We start from the raw sequence: 19,143 nt of genomic DNA, 5'->3' as shown, positions 1-19,143 counted from the left end.
GCCTCGGATGGGGAAATCACTGACAAAAGTAACTTTGACGAAGACAGATTGTTGTGGCCCGGCGCGTGGGAGCGAACATCTCGGAAACGACGTAGCCGGTGGGCTGTTGGTGTGCCACAGTCGTAAGATCTCTGGGAAGTTGTTGAAAGACGACGAAACCACGGGTAAGCGACAAGATGCTGGACGTCCATGTCTCGTCATAGAACGTGTAGCGTAACATAGCAGATTATTCCGAGACTTTACACCTTCCACTGAGGTAAGTGATCTTAGAGCGTTTCGTGGCATGTAGCCTGGAGGGAGAGATGGTCTTTTTTTGCTGTCACATGAGCACAGCTGACACTCTGAGTACTGGTGCAGCTATACTGGTTTACCATAACTTTGATTCGCGTTATCGGTTCTCTTATAGTAATCATGTAGCGTCTGCGGTTTCCAACATTTTACTGAAGATCTGAGAACTCTGAGTAACTTAGTTTGGGAATGATTTGCGTGTGAACGCTCTCGCCGTACTTTGTGTGGCTTGTTTCGGGAACATCTCGAGATATTATAGCTAGCAAATCTTTCTAACAAGCGACGTGAACGACTGATGAAGTAGCTCGCGAATCGCTGTGGGTCAGTGACAGCGTCAAAATCATTCCGGTCTGACTGCTAAACGTCTGGCTGCTTTGGCGTCAAATCTTGTAGTAAAAACAGTAATTAACTTGCACCAACGATAGCTTTGACAACAAATGCGGACATGATTAGCTATTTACCACTTGTTTTCGAGGCAGTAAAAGACTAATTAGTTGAACTTTAAACCTTTTCACGCAAGCTGTTTAGAATCTCGTACGCCTGAAATCTTTACAAATTTACAAGTGCTGCCTCCGAGCTCGAGATATGGTACCTTTGTTTGGTAGGTATTCAGTCGATGTTTCTTCGATACTGCTTTTTTTCATCGGCTAAGCTAGTGTCTATCAATGCAGAGCGAAGGGGATGGACAGCAAGAAGCCTATCGAGATAGGTGGACTGTAATGTCGGAAGTGCGAAGAACGAACCCGCCCCGCCGTAGTAGGTCAGAGGCTTACCTGAATTTAGAATTATATTAATACCTTCAGCTGCTAACGGGCGTTGATATATATCAACCGGTACAGGTGAAAGTGTGTGCCTCGACCGGGACTCGAACCCGGGATCTCCTGCTTACATGGCAGACGCTCTATCCATCTGAGCCACCGAGGGCACAGAGGATAGCGCGACTGCAGGGACTATCTCGCGCACGCCTCCCGCGAGAGCTACATTCTCACCTTGCATGTCCACACACTACATTCGTGGAAGACATTCTTACCAAGTCCCGTAAGAGTTCGGGGAATATGTGTGCATCCGCACCTAAGAAGAAGGTCATGGCCGGTGTTCCGAGAACTACATACTTATATGGATATTCGGACATGTCTGAAACAACAGACACCATATCCATGTAAGTATAGAGGCTTACCTGGCCGGTAAAGCAGGACAGGTTGCAGTCTGCGACCCATCGAACGACAGACCACAATGCTGGTGCATGCACAAGTGGTTAAGAGAACACGGTTCAGCTGACGGTGTTGAACATGTGGCTTCAACACCAGATGACATTTACGTATTCCCATGTTGACTCAACGACATCGTCAGTTACGGTCGCAGTAACCACGAGATCAATGAGAGTGCACCATGAATCAACGGAAACATGACGCCCCGTCCGATGAATCACATTTCTTGTTACACCACAAAGATGTCATCGCAGCGCATTACTTCTGAAACGTTAAATGCATCTCAAACCTTTTTGACACAGGATGACAGTAATCAGAGGCTCGTGAAACAAACAGCAATCAATTCCTTCAGCTGCATTAATAACAGAGATCCAGGCATGAACTTTCTTTGTTTTTAATGGGAGGATGCCAATTTTTGACACAGGATAGCAGATCTCGAGGAAATAAATTCGGCGATATAACTTGAAATGATACTGTCAGTCCTTTTCATAAGTGTTCTCTGTCCAGAATTTACGAGTGAGCTCACAATGCATAAGTCACATCGGATGTTACTCTTTTGGTTTGGTGACAACACTTTGGAAGAAGAATGATTGGAAAACGTGTTTATTACGCATTTGTACCTGTTCGATCCATATTCTTTCCAATGCATCCTTCTGAATCATTGGATGAGTGAAAGAGTTTGTTTTGAAAGTTCCTCATAGAACCAGAGAGTGAACCACCGTATACCACACCTTTGCGAACCTAGCATAGTCTGCAACCTAGCAAACCTGCTGTAGTCTAGTATAAGTAATGAACTCATGTCGGGGCCAGTGGTGTACCGTTTCTGCCAAATCACCTCTTAGCAGGGACTGGCACTGAGTAGAGTCCGTCCTGCCGTCTGTTTACCGGTAGGACACGGCCTGTCAGAGTCGCGGTTAGCCCTCTAGTTTCAAGTACGTGAATACAACGGAGCTTACTGTCACGTTTGTGGATTCAGGCAGCGATATGAGCTCTTTCAGCAAGTTCTGGGGGCTAATATGTTTCCTTCCGCAGTGTAATTTGATGGACAGTGTTTTGCAATTATATTTTTAATTTTTTGCATTTAATTCTTGCGTACAGTTAATATGAAGGGCTTTTCCAATACAAAATACAACCACGTGCATCTGTGGTTAATTGTATGTAGTCTGTCGTGAGTCGCTCAGTTCCAAATTCATACGCGTATTTATTCACGAGGTTTATGAAGATCATTATTTCTAAACTTTCGTAATTTTTAACACGGTAACGAGTATTTTAGACCTTGATCTTTTCGTTGTGAATCTGTCAGGTGTTACCACGACCAGATCAAATTCATTCTGAATTGATAAATGCAAAGACTAGCGACTTAAAACAACTGTTTCTGACAATTCGCGAGCATTTTGTTTTCCTCATCCCACGCGAGTTGACGCGTTTCTCTCATTTGTGGACAAATCTTAGTGGTCGGTCCCTGAAACGTGACCATTGTGTTATACCCGTCAGGTAGCGGTGTAATCGTTCTTGTAATACGCGAGATTACAAGTGGAATGACTACCGTTATGCGCGAAACATTCTTTTTCGTTTTTCATTTATAGCTTTCAACGCACTTTTGTCATCACAATACCTGGTCTGTATCCTTCCTGTTGTCTCACTGATTCCGCTCTAGTGGATTTAGTTGTAATAATTTATGAGATTTAGAATCATCCACAGCCTGGCTATGACAGAATGTGTGAGTACTTCATATTGTCTCATCCCTACCGTTTTACATCTGTCTCGAATACGAGGCTAACGATGTTTACGATAATTCCCCTTTGTCCATCATTTTTGTTTTATTGTCTGTGTTAAGTGATCCTTCAGTGATTAAATATCACGAGAGACTTGTTAAGACTAACTTCCCACCTTTCGTGAATGATGTGTATATTTTAAAATTTTTATGTTCACACCTTTTTAATATCAATGGTAATTTCATGTTTTTAATCCTAAACAAACTGCCATTCTATATGACTACCCCACTTTTTCTAGATACCGACACAATTCCAAACTTGATCCAGTTCCATAAGCTCAGCCTATTCCAACGACGCAGTTTGCACATTTATGTTGGAGGAAGAGAATGAAACTGACTTAACATTAATCAAGCCAGGTTAACCATTATTTTGTCATTTAACACAGAGATTCTGTGTTAACACATCCGAATTATCCGTTGCGCTGATAATCAGTGTTTACGCTTTTATTTGGCCTATGTAATCAGAAAGTCAGACCTTCCAACACGAGTCCAGGAGATCGGAACGTGACGTAACCAGGGAAATCAAACCCTATCCTGACCATGACATTCTTACCTTAGATATATTTTTCTTTTAATTTCCACGGCATATTCACTTATACAGGATGACACAGAAAAACGGGAACACGTCCACAACCCAATAAAACTATAAGTGATGAAGGAAAGAAATTGAATTCATAGTAATTGATACCTTACAACTTTGCCATTTACGAAAAATTTGATGGCATTTATCATTTGTAAAAAGTTACGTCCTATGGATGGCGTCCTCCTGTACGAATACATTCGTGAAATCTGCCGTTGAGATTCCTCACTGAGCGCAGCAATATCTCAGCTGAGATACTGTGAATTGCATCGCGAATTCTCTGTTTTAGCTCATCCAGGGTTCTTGGTCGAGTCGTGTAGACTTTGCTCTTGAGGTAGCCCCACAAGAAAAAATCGCAAACGGGTAAATCTGGCGGTCTAGGGAGCCAGGGAATGTTACCAAATCGTGAGATCACACGGTTGCCAAACAATTCTCGCACATACGCCTTTGAATGCATTGCAGTGTGTGATGTCACTCCGTCCTGTTGAAACCAGACTTCTTGAACGTTTGGAAAGTTATTCAATGCAGGTGTAACGAAAGTTCGTAACATCTCCACGTAACGATCGGCATGACAGTTATTGTGTTTCCCTGTTCATTTGCGATAAGCCTCATCTGATGAAACACCACACCATACTGTCACTTTACTAGTGTGTAAAGGGCACTCATGAGCGCCATTAGGATTTGTTTGGCCCAGTAAAGTTAGTTCTGTTTATTCACATGACCTGTGAGATGAATACGTGCCTCATCTGACATCCACAACTTGTTTAGAAATTTATCATCATTGTTTTTTTTATCATTTGTTGACAGAATTCTAATCGTTACCGGAAATCGCAATCCTTCAGTTGTTGCACCATCTGTAGTTTGTACGGATGAACTTCTAAACCAAGATGAAGAATTCTGCGAACACTCTCCCGGGACTCTCCAATCACTACTGCTTGCTTTTAAAAATTGAACACCGTGGGCTCCGTAAGAAAGACTCTAGTACAACATCGATGTTCGCTGGAGATCGCACATTTCTTGGTCGTCCTATTGGTTTCTTCTTGAGGGCAGATCCAGTCTCTTCAAAGTTATTAATCCAACATTTTATCACTTGTTTCGAAGGAACGGCATCATGACGTCGTAAATTATAAAAACGTCAAAATTCCCTCTGTGCCGCTACCAAACTATCATCGTTTTTATGTAACATTTTTATGGTTAACGCACGCTGTTGTCCGTTCCAGTGATCCATTATTGCTGAAATGGCGGACTGTTTACTCGCTGTCACGAACCTGCAGTGCTGCCACCTGCCCATGGCTGCCACTACTCATTTCAAACATTCCCGTTATTCTGTGTCACCCTGTACAATTCACTTTTATCTTGCGTCCTGCCTGTTGTGGGTTGGCAGGAGAGCCAACACCGTATTATTAGAGGAAGCCGAAAGGCACGCGTTTTAGCTCACGCAGGCTGGCGTGAGGTCTGGAACAGGACAAGGAAATTAGGCTTTAGAAAAACGGACGTAGCTGGTGGAATACTTAACTTTAATCCATAAATGATGAGCGTCGCTCTTGTCTGTACATGATTCAGTATCAATAGTAACTGGTAATGGCGCCTTGCTAGGTCGTAGTAAATGACGTAACTATCGTTTCGGCAAATGAGAGCGTATTTTGTCAGTGAATCATCGCTAGCAAAGTCGGTTGTACAACTGGGGCGAGTGCTAGGAAGTGTCTCTAGACCTGCCGTGTGGCGGCGCTCGGTCTGCAATCACTGATAGTGGCGACACGCGGGTCCAACGTATACTAACGGACCGCTGCCGATTTAAAGGCTACCACCTAGCAAGTGTGATGTCTGGCGGTGACACCACATTCCTCCCCCGCAAATCGGCGGACGGTTGTGGTATAAGGCTTCCGCCCGCCGTGGGGAGGACCCCATGTTGACGTATGCGATGAGGTGGGGAGCCTAACAACAGGCGAGGCTGTGCTACCCGCACCCTGCCATTCGGACCGCGGGGAGCTAGGAAACGCCTGAAAACCTGCTCCAGGGTGCACGCCAACATGCGATGTATGCGCCCGCAGAGAGACAGGAGGGGCCGAAGTGTCGACCTCCATCGGGCTGGGGCACCCGACGGGCGAAGACGACATATGGTCCGGAGCGGGCAAGAGTTCCATGTCGGAGGACAACTGGTCACGGGAAGCGATCGGCGGCGCGTGACCAAGGGAGGCGCCCTGCGGTTGCAGCGACGCATCCACTGCGGGCGTCGCCGGCGGAAGAACAGGCGGCGGCGGCGGCGCGTCGCCATGGGGCAAAATTGAAGGCAGCGTTGGTAACGTCTGGGACTGAGGCGAGCCAGTAGATGGGTCCCCAGTGCGCTGACCGGACGGCACCGTAGCTGAAGGCAGACGGGGAGCGGCAGATCCCGTGCGACGACAGAGGCGCAGCTGATTGAGATGCCGACGCACCTCACCAGAGGCCCCCAAAACCAGATACATAGCACGGCCGAGGCAGCGAAGAATGCGCCCTTCGAGCCAACGCAGTGAACCTCGATAGTTGCGGTAGTAAACAACGTCGCCCGGGGCAAAAGCAGGTGTCTGCCGCTGCACAGGAACCTGATGTGGCGGATGTAGCAAAGACATCAAGGTGCGATGAGGGCGACCGTGAAGCAACTCAGCCGGCGAGCGACCATCTCGGGGCTGAGAGCGATACGAGGACAAAAAGAGCAATAACGCGTCCTCCCGAGAATGCGACGCTTTCAACTTCAACATCTGTGACTTGAAAGTCCTGACCAATCGTTCAGCGGCACAGTTTGACTGTGGCGAAAACGGCGCGTACATCAGATGTTGAATACCATTGGCCTTGCAGAATGACTGAAATTCTGCGGACACGAATTGTGGGCCATTGTCGGAAACAATAGTCTGTGGAAGACCTTCAATGCAAAAGATAGCAGATAACGCTTGGATGGTGGCAGATGACGTCGTGGAAGACATCCGGACAACAAAAGGAAAATTACTGAATGAATCTACCACAACCAACCATCGAGCATTCCAGAATGGACCAGCAAAATCGATGTGTTAGCGTTGCCAAGGGGAAGTGGCTTTTGGCCATGCAAAGAATTTCCGCGGTGGTGCTGATTGTTGTTCGGCACACACCATGCACGAAGAGCACATATTCGTAATCGCGACATCGATTCCGAACCAAGTACAGTGCTGACGAGCAAGTTGTTTCGTTCTCACTATACCCCAATGTCCTTGGTGGAAAAGCTGTAAGACAGAGGACTGCAACGAACGTGGGACCACGACCCTGGACTGATCATTATCAGAACGCAACAGCAAAACACCACGTCGTACAAAAAGTCTCTCCTTGTGAGCAAAAAATCGGCGAACCAACGGATCCCCGATCCGTGACTTTGACAAGGGCCATTGCGTAGCAACAAAACGCAGAACGGTAGCAAGGACAGGGTCGGCAGCTGTGGCTGTAGCTACACGACGAAAATCAATCGGAAACGATTCGACCACGTCATCGGTTTCCGAATCAATGAACATGCAAACAACTTCGGAGGAATCGAATGCTCTATCCTCAGCAACAGGCAAACGGGACAACGCATCGGCGTTTCCGTGCTTAGCAGTGGACCGATACAAGATATCGTAGCGGTACTGCGAGAGGAAAATAGACCAGCGAATGAATTTCTGCGCTGTACGTGGAGGTACAAGTTTGGTCGGATGAAAAAGCGATGTCAAAGGTTTGTGGTCTGTGATGATGGTAAAGTGACGACCATACAAGAAATCATGAAACTTTGTAACACCAAATACGAGAGCCAATGCTTCTTTCTCGATCTGTGAATAATTTCTTTGCGCAGACGAGAGCAATTTGGACGCAAAGGCAAACCATCTTTGTGCGCAAGCACAGCACCGATCCCGAAATCCGATGCATCCACCATCAACAAAAGGGGCTTCTGGGGATCGAATGGCGTAAGGCAAGTATTGGAAAGCAACGCCGATTTCAACTGGCGAAAGGCGCGTTCGCATTCCGTCGTCCAGACGAACGGAACACCTTTACGGCGTAAGTGATGAAGCGGAGCTGAAATGGAAGAGGCGTGTGGAACATATTTGTTATAGTAATTTATTTTTCCAGCACACTCTGTAGCTGCTTCAAATTCTGCGGCGAAGGCAAGTCTTGTATGGCACGGAGGTGCTCTGGACTGGGATGTATGCCTTGGGCATTGAGTACATGTTCCAGATATGGTAAGTCACGAGCAAAAAACACACATTTGTCCTTCCGCAAGCGAAGACCATTTTGTCGCAAGACCTGAAATAATGTTCTGAGATTGGCTAAATGTCCTTCTTCGTTCATTCCGGAGATCACAATATCGTCCAGATAGTTTGCTGCAGTAGGGACCGACGCACAAACAGTTTGTAGATATTGCTGAAACAATGCAGGGGCGGATGCACACCTGAATGGCAGTCGTTTGAATCAATACAAACCAAGATGCGTGTTAACCACCAAAACGCGCTGGGATTCTTCGTCCACCGGTATTTGCAAGTACGCATCTGCTAGGTCCAACTTCGAAAAATATTTACCCGGGCACAGTTTGTCGAAAAGATCTTCTGGGCGGGGTAAAGGAAAAGTTGCAGTCACTAGTTGTGGATTCACTGTTGCCTTGAAGTCCACACAAAGTCTCTATTTTCCCGAAGGTTTTGGCAAAATTACTAAGGGTGATGCCCAGAGAGAAGCCTGCACACGTTCAATTACACCTTGTGATTCCAGATCGTGTAATGTTTTTGCGACCTCATCACGCAATGCGTGGGAAACATTGCGCGCTCTGAAAAATTTCGGTTGCTCGTTTACTTTCAGTTCCAAATATGCTTTCACAGAGACGAGAAACACTGTCTGAAGGCACAGTCTGGTTCACTGAAAGGACCTGATTTACTATAGACAAGTTAAACAACTGAAATAAATCGAAACCAAATAAGTTCACTGCAGCAGAAGAACGAAGGACGTAAAATGACACAAGTTTTGTTTGCCCTTGTATGTTGCAAGAAGGCTGCACTGTCCTAACACAGGGAGCTCGTGACCTGAATAGGTAGTTAACAGTTGCGGCACGCAACGGAGGTGTGCCCAGCAGTTTGTAAGTGTCTTGATTGATCAGTGAAACTGCAGCCCCGGTATTGAGCTGGAAAGGTTTCACTTTGCCGTTAATGTCCAAGTCCACAAATAGTTTATTGTCCTGCTGACGACAAGAGAGCCCGTCTCGTGCAACGTGAACTGACACTGGTACAAAATCACTTGCGACTTGACGGGAGTTGGTCTCGCGGTACTAGGTGCTCAGTCCGGAACCGCGCGACTGCTACGGTTGCAGGTTCGAATCCTGCCTCGGGCATGGAAGTGTGTGATGTCCTTAGGTTAGTTAGGTTTAAGTAGTTATAAGTTCTAGGGGACTGATGACCACAGATGTTAAGTCCCATAGTGCTCAGAGCCATTTGAACCATTTTTTGACGGGAGTTCCGACGATGTCGACGCACACTATTTTTGGGATGAACACAGTCACTGTTAGAGAGAGTGGCACTGGGCGGAGTGGCATGAACTACATGAATTTCCAGTAAAAGCAAATAGCTTTGCGTGACGGGCAATTCTCATGCGAATGTCTAGTAGCACACCGCGGGCATGATTTTAGCACTGCATGTGCTTGTCGGCGCAGTACACGTGGCTGAGAGCCTGGCGGCAGTGGCGCGGTCGGGTGCAAGGACTGTTTACTGTTCTGTGTAGCTCGCCCGGCGGGCCAGTTAACCTGACACACGGGTGGCAAAGTTTCAAATGATTCCTGAGCAAAGTCAAGTGTGTCCTGCTGATCCAATATGTCCATCACTTCTTGAAGAGAGGGATTGACTAGTTTCAAAATCTGTTCCCGTATACGAACATCAGAAACGTTCTGTGCAACTGCATCACGTACCATAGTATCTGAATAAGGGAGTCCACATTGACACTCTAAAGCACAATCCCTAGTAAGGCCTTGCAAGGTTGCAACCCACTCCCGATTAGTCTGATCTGCCGTACGTTTTGTACGAAAGAAGGTATACCGTTTGGCAACTACATTGACTGATTCTTTGAAATATGCATCTAATGTAGACAAAATTTCTTCGTAGGACAGAGTTGCTACGTCACGTCGGGGAAATAATTTGACTATCACATGGTACGTGTGCACCCCGACGGAGGACAATAAAAAAGGCTGCCGCTCGTTACCTTGAATTCTGTAGGCGGCGAGATGGAATTCAAATTGGCGTGACCACTCCGTCCAGCTTTCCAGTGCAGTATCAAAAGGACGAAAAGTTGGTGCAACTGCGTGTTGTGGCTGCGTTAGTGGTGGAGCGGCGGTTGCCGCGTCGTTTTGCATTGCACGTTGACCCTGGACGAGCTGTCCAAGGGCATCCAGTAAGGCCTGCGTCTGCTGATTCTGTAAGCGATAAAATTCGGACAGTACATCTGGAGATGGTGGCGAAGCCATTACACAAGTAAATCAGGGCAGTATAGTTACGAACGCGGTGTTGCCTCGTCGCCAATGTTGTGGGTTGGCAGGAGAGCCAACACCGTATTATTAGAGGAAGCCAAAAGGCACGCGTTTTAGCTCACGCAGGCTGGCATGAGGCCTGGAACAGGACAAGGAAATTAGACTTTAGAAAAACGGACGTAGCTGGTGGAATACTTAACTTTAATCCATAAATGATGAGCGTCGCTCTTGTCTGTACATGATTCAGTATCTATCATAACTGGTAATGGTGCCTTGCTAGGTCGTAGCAAATGACGTATCTGAAGGCTATGCTAACTATCGTTTCGGCAAATGAGAGCGTATTTTGTCAGTGAACCATCGCTAGCAAAGTCGGTTGTACAACTGGGACGAGTACTAGGAAGTCTCTCTAGACCTGCCGTGCGGCGGCGCTCGGTCTGCAATCACTGATAGTGGCGACACGCGGGTCCGACGTATACTAACGGACCGCGGTGATTTAAAGGCTACCACCTAGCAAGTGTGGTGTCTGGCAGTGACACCACACTGCCTAGGCTTTGTTTCGAGCTACGTATATAGCATTTGTGACAAGTGCACACCTTTTAAACTCGTTTGTAATTCTAACAAGAGATCATGGAGTAAAAATCCCCTGCATGTAAGGAATTTTGTTCTGTTGTTGTGGCCGTTGGATGGTCCGTCACCCGGAAATTTACGCCGCTTACTGGCCGCTAGATTAAGACGCAATGTTGTATTCGTGTTTTAGGTTTTACAAAAGGTTAAACATATTTTGTAACAGATAAAATGTCATACCACTTAAAAGTCGTTCATCCGGCATTAAGATTAGAGAAGTAACTTTTTTTCACACCCAACAGTGTTCAGATTCGTATGCATGAGACCATCTGATACTCATGAAGGACAGTTTGTAAATGACCAAATTATCAGAATTGGAAGAATAAAATTTATCATTTCAAATCAGAACAAAATTATTTCCTCCGTTTTTTTACACATGCTGTGTCATTTCCAGAACAGCAAAACAAGAAATGAAACTAAAAATTTCGAAAAAATAGGCGTATGTTCAGAGTGAGAACAATTTGCATCACAACACTTTGGTATATGCAGCACTGATGCTTACCTGCATTAATCACACTACACGCAGCAGTAATTCGCTCTTTAATATGCTTCACAGTCATTGGAACCTCCTTGTAAACTACATACTTTACATGACCCCAGAGGAAGAATTCTATCGAAGTCAGGTGAGGCTATAGCGCCAAGTACCTCAGAACAGAACTTCCTCTGCCTACCACCGACTTGGAAGTCAGCGGTTGCATCTGTTTCTAACGAAGAATTATGGGCAGGACGTCCACCACGTTGGAACCACATCATTTGACACCGCTCAAGGGCGTATGCTTTTTTCTACCAAAAATACTTATACTTTACTTTGTTAATAGTATTGTTTTGCTGGAGAACGCTCTGACAGCATTAAAAGTTACATTAAAATCACTCCCATATTTCTCTTGAGGTAGAGAAATCTGGAGCGGGTTATATTTATGCCCATGGCTGCTGCCAAATTCTCTCTGCATTTGTTGAGAACTGCGTTGCGAGTTTATTGCAGAAACTTCGTTCACAGCTCTCTTCCTTCGTACTCATTTTCCTAGGGCAAAATTACGAGGCTCGCGAACTCACATGATGCTATCAACGAAGGTAGGACGAGTTGGATAGTGTATACCTTTGAACTGCTCTGCGCACAGTTCTGTTCCTCTCGATGAATCTTGGTGAGATTCACCCTAAATTAAGGGCATGTCGAGCAATTTTCCATTAGTAGAGGGCACTGTACTTGTGAAAATGGCTTAGCATTACTAGTGCTATGACTACGTGGATATTTCACTAGCAACACACTGCAGACGAATTGCAGCATTCCTCATAACGAACCTGATCTCCGTAGGCAGTAGCTGCACTGTAATTTAGATAACTCCGCCGAAGGGTAACACACTCAACAGAAGACGCATCTCTTGTCTCGACAACACAGGTTTCCATCGAGAGTAGCGTAAACATTATGTAACTATCACCTAAGCGGCGCAACGTTTCCTTGGGGTACGACACAAAAATCTGGAGTAGTGGAATGTTCAAGGGCCTCTACAACAGCAGAAAAGCCCCTATATGCAATGTATTTTTACTCCCTGATTTCTGCTTGAAAAAGAGAAACAAATGTTGGTGCTTGAATCTCGGTTATCAATGAAGTAGTGAACTGTTATAAAATATTTTGGTGCATGTAGCTCGGTTATTAATTAAATAGCGAGAAAGCATTTCTGCTTGTTTGTTGAGCCCCTTGTTACTGTTCGTCTATGTGCAAACAGACTAGAAGTACCTTCAATTCGAGATGGAAAAGTTAAGGACAGCCACCTCTATTAGGCAGACGGAGACTGTCCAACGGAATGCAAAGAGCTGTGAAGGTAAAATTATTTCAGTTTGCCTTGAAGGTGTTCTTACACTCTATCAGCACTTAATTCGTTGCGTAGGTGGTCGTATAGTTTCATGACTATTACTTTTCTGTTTGTTTTGCGGCAGTCATGTATATGATACGGTCATTTTTATTCCGAATGGTATACTTATGAATGGTGCTGTCGTTTCCAGGAGTCTGGATAGCTACTAATGGCGAGTGTCGTAAGGGAGTAAATGTTTTGTAGCAGCAGGGAAAATTTACAACGCCTCAATAAAGCCTCCACATAACTTTCCGTGCAAGATTCGATGAGTTACTCTGTACATAACCTTTATTGCATGTTCGGTATAAAAAAATTAAAAACACACAACCTCTGCGAACTACGATGTTTTTTTGTTTTTGCTCTCAAAAAAAGGTGAAAATACAAGTCAGTAAAAAACGATGTGAAGTATAAAGATCACGTGATGTGATGAACGTACTGTCTATGAAACAAAAAGTTACGGCTTTCTCTAGAAGAACAGCATTACCTGTGAGTACGGTAGAACCTGTGGAAATAGTGTTTATTTATGAGTTTCTAAGTATCTTGTAAGTTTCTCTTAAGTGTGTGTTTCCCATTAGCTTAAGCCTTTTAGAATTTTCTTTTCACTTTCCTGTTCATACACTTACGATTGTTAACTAAATTCGCCATAGTTTCATTAAAAAAACTGGAAACGAAACATATAATTTCTGCTTCACAGGTTTTCTAGGAAAACTGGGGTAATTTCGTAGCATTTTTCGCGCTACAAGAAGCCTTGGTCGATGTAAGATGGAACAAGATGTTCACCATCTGCAGAAGACTGCAAGAAAGTACAAGTAGAGTCGAACAATCAACGACATCTTCAAACCCCACGTCGGAGTATTAAAAGTGTAAAGTCAAAGAAGGCAAATTTGTGTTAAGAAGGATGGGATGGAGAGCTTCAACTTCCTACCGCTTTCGTTCAACTTGTATATCGTAGAAAGTAAGAAGTGAAGAATTTTGGAAGACAGACAACAGTGCAACGGAATAGATACCAATGCGAAGGTCTGCCGGCGACGTAGCTCTTCTGGTCGTATTTAAGAACTCACACAATCTACTCAAAACAGTGGATTGCGTGCTTAACACAGAATATTATTTAAGGATAAACAAAGCAAAGGCAAAGGCGATAAAGAGTCATAGAAAGGAGAATAACGGATTGCTCAACATAAAAATTTTGATCTACCCAGGAGTGGAAAAGGTCGACCAAATTAAACAGAACGGACGATATTAGGAGCAGATAGGCACAGGAAACAAAAGCTATCTTCAATAAAAGAATTTCATTGATACCAGATTTTGGTCTCTAAACGAGGGAGGCGCTACTTTTGAAGTGCGTCTGCAGTACACCATTGCAGGGACCTGAAACGCGGACTATCGGAGAAGAAGAACGTGGAAGCATTTGAAACCAGATGCAATTACAGAATGTTAAAAATTTGGTGGACAAACAAAGTTATAAAATACGTCTGTTGAAATCTCGCACCAGAAGGACGCAGAAAGATAGTGGGGCATCTTCTACGGCGTCCGAAAAGCTTATCGTCTTAAGGGGGAAAACAGCGAGGGCGGACCGAGAACAATGTGCAAGTTCGATTATAATGGATGTTGAATGTAGCAGCTGCGTAGAGATGGGAATATAGCCAAAAGGATCCGACTATGCATCACCTACAATAAGCTAACGACACCGAGCAAAAGGTGAGTCCAGTCCAAGAAGTAAAAATAAGGGAAAGAATTCGTGTAGTCGTAGTTTTGGTAGAGTGGCAGGGCGGGGGGGGGGGGGGGGGGGGCGAGAAGACGTGTAGTGCGGTAGAGAGAAAAGGGGAATTGCCTGTTCACTATCCATTTTGCAGCCCTATGAAGGAAGGAAGTGCATGACGACAATACGACGACCTACCTTCCCTTGCGTTTCTAACCTCCACCCCCCCCCCCCCCCCCCCCGCCCCATTCACCGCCACCCTAACCATATCACACTCTCAGAACTTATTTCATTCCTTAATGCGATTCTACTGAACTTAGATGTGGTACACACATTTGATATTTGTTCTTAACCCACTTTATTGAACAATAAATGCCAATTTTGTACCATTAAAACACTAATTTTAATAATCTGCGATTTTCAGTTGCCTGCTGTGCGGAAACTGCAAGTCATAGAGAAAAAATGAATACGACCTTTTCTCTATGAAATTTAACGCATTTTAATTTTGTGCTGGGAAATATTTTCGCTAGTCCCTGTGCTTTTGGAGATATTAAAGAAAAATTAGAGAAGTGACCTTTACTGGCCCCATCCTCTAACCCACCCACCCCCGCCCCCGTGCTCACTCCCACACACCACGAGCGAGGATTTTTAGTACGTCGTTCATATCACTAAATGCTTGGGCATCTGATGCGGGTGTATCCCCCTTCTCACCACTACCACCCCACAACAAAAATATCAAATAATTTTTTTAATTTTTTTTTTCGGGGGAAGCAATCTTTGATGTAAGTGGATAAGTAAGCAAAGTATAAAGACAACTGTATTATAAACATTGTTTATGATTGGAAACAAATTAACAAACACGCCTTTTTATCATTTTTATAAATAATATAATAATTATTAATGAAGCCGTACAAATAACCAAAGATTTTAGTGTAGGTGACTTTAACATGTGGTTTAGAATCTCTTCATTATAACTTTTGTTGTTGCAAATTACGAAATTGCGCCATCAGAATCGATATCTTCAGCCACTCTGTTTTCGATCGGCGAAATTACCAAACTAGAGAGTCGGGCTTGACTCACAGAGCAGCTAAGATAATTCTTCATTAGTCTGAGCTTTGAAAAATACGTGACGCTATCGAAACATACAGAGCTAAGCGAAACCTTAACGCTAAAATGAGGTTGGGAAAAGGTCTGCAGAATTCATATCCATATACAAACTGTAAGAATCTTAAAGGCGTCCAACCAAGAGATTTTTTTTGAAATTATGGCACCGTGCAGAAATCATCTTAGGAGTGGATATTTCGCAAGCAACTGTCGACTAAACTTTTTACTGTTGTGGAAAATTTCATTTCTAAGTTTTAATCAAATTGCTGGGATCTAAGACGTTCCATTATTTTCCAGAAAGTACTGATTTCTTGTAGAAACCTGTCGATGGTCTGTAACACTGACTTTCTTAGTTCCTGGTTTCAAAGTCACGGTCTCGTCTGCTGCCCTCTCTCCTGCTTCAGCTTCTTCTTCCTCACAGTTCTACTTTTTCCACAGGAATGCCCACCTCGTCAGCTATGTCATTCACAAGTCGACTTGCTTCGTCTCCTGTCTTTCAAAACGAGTTTTAGATGTATTATATTCGTAATATACATTCCCAAACTGCCCCCATGAATTTGTGAATACTTTGGAGCATGGCTAACGTCTTCTAAGACAGTACTCCATAAATACAAACAACATAAAAACAAGAAATCCCACAATGCCGAAAACAGAGTCTGAGTAGTTCCTTTGGTTGCTATGGTTTTTGAAGATCCAGAAAGTTCCTCAGTGCCATCGATAATCTTTTCGAAGCATTGAAAGACATGGTTAATAGCTTCATAGTGTGCACTCCATTGTGTATCTAAAATTATCGTAACTGTAACTGCAACTTCTTTCAGAAGTATCGCTCATCTGTGGATAGAAGCAGAGCAAACATGTAGTATAAATTTTGAAACGTCGCAAAGAAGTCAGACATCGTGTAACTGCTTTAATAGTGTGTAATCCGCACACATTGAGAAAGTGGCTTGCGCAGCATGCAATCAATATCCTAGTCCACAAATTCTAGCTTGAGCTCCAAAATGCAAAACGTAGTACTGTCATATCTTGTCCTCGGTACATTGTCCTATCCACACCAGCCTGTTCAGTAACTTGTAAAATACGTTGCGTAATGTTAATGGCTTTCTTCCCAGTTTGTTCAAAGTAACATAGAAATTATTCCTCTAGCTCTACTTTCATGTTTTCTGTGAGAACGTAACGAATTATTTCACTGATTCGATCACTGTGTGAGATGCAGAAAATTTCCGAACAGGTAAAAGAAAATCCTCTCAGGTCACTTTGTTCCGACGTGAGTTCTTATCTATTTGCATTACGCAATTAGAAGTGTAAAACGATTCCGGAAAGAGCGCCGTATCCAAGAACGTGCAAGTACAGTTATATGATTTAACAAACGTGACAGTCTTGCCTTCGTTCTAAACATATACGACTGAATACAGAAGCTGATGTTGAAGGAAACTGAGCTTAATATGCTTACATCTGTACGTTCTTTGTATTGAGCTATACATTTTGCGGAAAAACAGGTTTTTGGATCCAGGAGCCCCTAAACCTCCTTCAATTTTTTACAACCACAGCAGCTTCGCTAATATAGTATTGGTTTTCCTTGTTTTACGGTATCAAATCTCTACTTACCAGAAAATAATATTTGCACGAGAAAGTGCAAAGCACATCAAATCACAAAACCAGCTTAATGACTGACCATTTATGTTAACAATCCCTCTATACAAAAAAGTATATTTGTGATACTAAGATCACTAACGTCAATTTCTCAAGTAATGTGTTAGATTAATTTTTGTTTACACGCTATTTTACAGGTACAGTACGCATGCGCATGTAAAAGGCTCAGACACGGTCCATAAGCTCTCTAGTTCCACACCCATTCCCGTATGTATCAGGAGTGGAGCGACGGAAAAAAAAATTGCGTTTACATCTCGTGCCATAGAGAGTGGCAAATTTTGTCACCCCCACGGAGCTGGTACCGGGTGCGAACCGCACACACTACACCCTCCCTCTCCCCCACCCCCACCCAGCCCCTGGTCACTGATGACCTCTCTACATCGGAATATACGGGGCGGTCCATTGATAGTGACCGGGCCAAATATCTCTCGAAATAAGTATCAAACGAAAAAACTACAAAGAACGAAACTCATCTAGCGTGAAAGGGGAAACCAAATGGCGCTATGGCTGCCCCGATAGATGGCGCTGCCATAGGTCAAACGGATATCAACTGCGTTTTTTAAAATAGGAACCCCCATTTTTATTACATATTCGTGTAGTACGTAAAGAAATATGAATGTTTTAGTTGGACCACTTTTTTCGCTGTGTGACAGGTGGTGCTGTAATAGTCACAAACGTATAAGTACTTGGTATCACGTAACATTCCACCAGTGCGGACGGTATTTGCTTCGTGTTACATTACCCATGTTAAAATGGACCGTTTACCAATTACGGAAAAGGTCGATATCGTGTTTATGTATGGCTATTGTGATCAAAATGCCCAACGGGCGTGTGCTATGTATGCTGCTCGGTATCCTGGACGACATCATCCAAGTGTCCGGATCGTTTGCCGGATAGTTACGTTATTTAAGGAAACAGGAAGTGTTCAGCCACATGAGCAACGTCAACCACGACTTGCAACGAATGATGATGCCCAAGTAGGTGTTTCAGCTGCTGTCGCGGCTAATCCGCACACCAGTAGCAGTCAAATTGCGCGAGAATCGGGAATCTCAAAGTCGTCGGTCTTGAGAATGCTACATCAACATCGATTGCACCCGTACCATATTTCTAAGCACCAGGAATTGCATGGCGACAACTTTGAACGTCGTGTAAAGTTCTGCCACTGGGCACAAGAGAAATTACGGGACGTGACAGAGTTTTTGCACGCGTTCTAAATGGCTCTGAGCACTATGCGACTTAACTTCTGAGGTCATCAGTCACCTAGAACTTAGAACTAATTAAACCTAACTAACCTAAGGACATCACACACATCCATGCCCGAGGCAGGATTCGAACCTGCGACCGTAGCGGTCACGCGTTTCCAGACTGAAGCGCCTAGAACCGCACGGCCACTCCGGTCGGCTTGCACGCGTTCTATTTAGCGACGAAGCGTCATTCACCAACAGTGGTAACGTAAACAGGCATAATGTGCACTATTGGGCAACGGAAAATCCACGATGGCTGCGACAAGTGGAACATCAGCGATCTTGGCGGGTTAATGTACGGTGAGGCATTATGGGAGGAAGGATAATTGGTCCCATTTTATCGATGGCAATCTAAATGGTACAATGTATGCTGATTTCCTACATAATGTTCTACCGATGTTACTGCAAGATGTTTCACTGCATGACAGAATGGCGATGTACTTCCAACACGATGGATGTCTGGCACATAGCTCACGTGCGGTTGAAGCGGTATTGAATAGCATATTTCATGGCTGGTGGACTGGTCATCGAAGCACCATACCATGGCCCGCACGTTCACCGGATTTGACGAACCCGGTTTTCTTTCTGTAGGGAAAGTTGAAGGATATTTGCTATCGTGATCCACTGACAACGCCTGACAACATGCG

The 19,143-nt window shown here is 44.4% G+C and overlaps 1 non-coding gene across 1 annotated transcript; it reads right to left on the bottom strand.

Moving 5' to 3' along the window:
• Positions 1 to 1,138: 1,138 nt before the first annotated feature.
• Trnat-ugu lies at positions 1,139 to 1,213 on the bottom strand. The gene has a single exon. It is a non-coding gene; the product is annotated as a tRNA-Thr (tRNA).
• Positions 1,214 to 19,143: the final 17,930 nt, after the last annotated feature.

This window comes from Schistocerca americana, chromosome 1 (genome assembly GCF_021461395.2).
Source record: "Schistocerca americana isolate TAMUIC-IGC-003095 chromosome 1, iqSchAmer2.1, whole genome shotgun sequence".
Classification (NCBI taxonomy): Eukaryota; Metazoa; Arthropoda; class Insecta; order Orthoptera; family Acrididae; genus Schistocerca; species Schistocerca americana.
This window is presented reverse-complemented; position numbering and strand designations above follow the sequence as displayed.